Source organism: Bison bison, unplaced genomic scaffold (genome assembly GCF_000754665.1).
Source record: "Bison bison bison isolate TAMUID 2011002044 unplaced genomic scaffold, Bison_UMD1.0 scf7180017864331, whole genome shotgun sequence".
NCBI lineage: Eukaryota > Metazoa > Chordata > Mammalia > Artiodactyla > Bovidae > Bison > Bison bison.
The window spans coordinates 3887765-3888847 of NW_011494903.1; the positions used below are offsets into that span (position 1 = coordinate 3887765).

Consider the following 1083-nt stretch of genomic DNA (forward strand, 5'->3'; position numbering starts at 1 on the left):
CATGAAAGTGAAAAGTGAAAGTGAAGTTGCTCAGTCATGTCTGACTCTAGCGACCCCATGGACTGCAGCCTACCAGGCTCCTCCTTCCATGGGATTTTCTAGGCAAAAGTACTGGAGTGGGGTGCCATTGCCTTCTCCGGGATAGTCTTCCTAACATCCGACAATTGGACAAAAAAAGGTGATGGTCTCAATGGACTACAGCTCTGCTGATTTCAAGTAGGTCAGTCTAGGTCTAGGATAAGAACTTCTGTTTCCAAGGCGGATTCCACAGCCTCCCACTGTTCAGAAGGCAGTGGGCCCCGGTGGTCACTTGAGTGAAAGCAGACTCTGATCAAGGATTGGGCCTGCAAGCAGCTGTTCAGAGAGGCAACCAGTGTGGTACAAGCAGATATGACATGGGATGGACTTAATACTCCAAATGTACTTCTTGTTTCTCTGCAGTTCATATTTGATGAGGCATCTTTTCTTTTATCTGGCAATTCTAATTACAGCTGAATGTTGATGGGTGCTATTAAATCTTCCAGGGCACCAAATTATCATCCAGCTGGGAGCACCCAAACAAATGTGCAGCCCCAGGTATAAGGTCAGGGGTTCCCACGAAGGCCTGTGTCTATCCTACCCACACAGCTTCTGTCTTTCTTCATCAGAGACACAAATCTCTTTCATGCTGAAACTGACATTTTCCATTTATTCACACTGACTATAATTTCACCCCAAACTTAAAGCATACCTCTCCCAAGCTGCTTCTCTAACCTTGCAAATATGTCTGGAGAAATGAAGGGAAAGGCAAAGAAAAAGGGAATCTTTTCAGTCATTCACACTTTAGCATGAATTGGCTGAACCTCCTTGGTCTGTCTCATAGCACATCAGTGCCTTTATCCACTCTAGAGACATAAGAATCTGGACCATATCGGAAGGCTGGATAGAGGCTCACTAAAGGATGGAGTGGGTTCTGAAGGCAGGGCATGAGGAAGGAAGACAGGGTAGGAACCCACAGATGAGGATGACCCCAAAAGAGAAGAGTGTTTAGCAGAGTTGTTTGAGCTGAGCCTCCCTGGAGGTAGAGTTTCCTTTATCTATCAG

The 1083-nt window shown here is 46.0% G+C and overlaps 1 protein-coding gene across 1 annotated transcript in view; it reads right to left on the reverse strand.

Moving 5' to 3' along the window:
• OSMR (oncostatin M receptor) overlaps positions 1-1083 on the reverse strand; it is a 67934-nt gene that overhangs the window by 11344 nt on the left and 55507 nt on the right. The gene's annotated exons all lie outside the window — the stretch shown is intronic.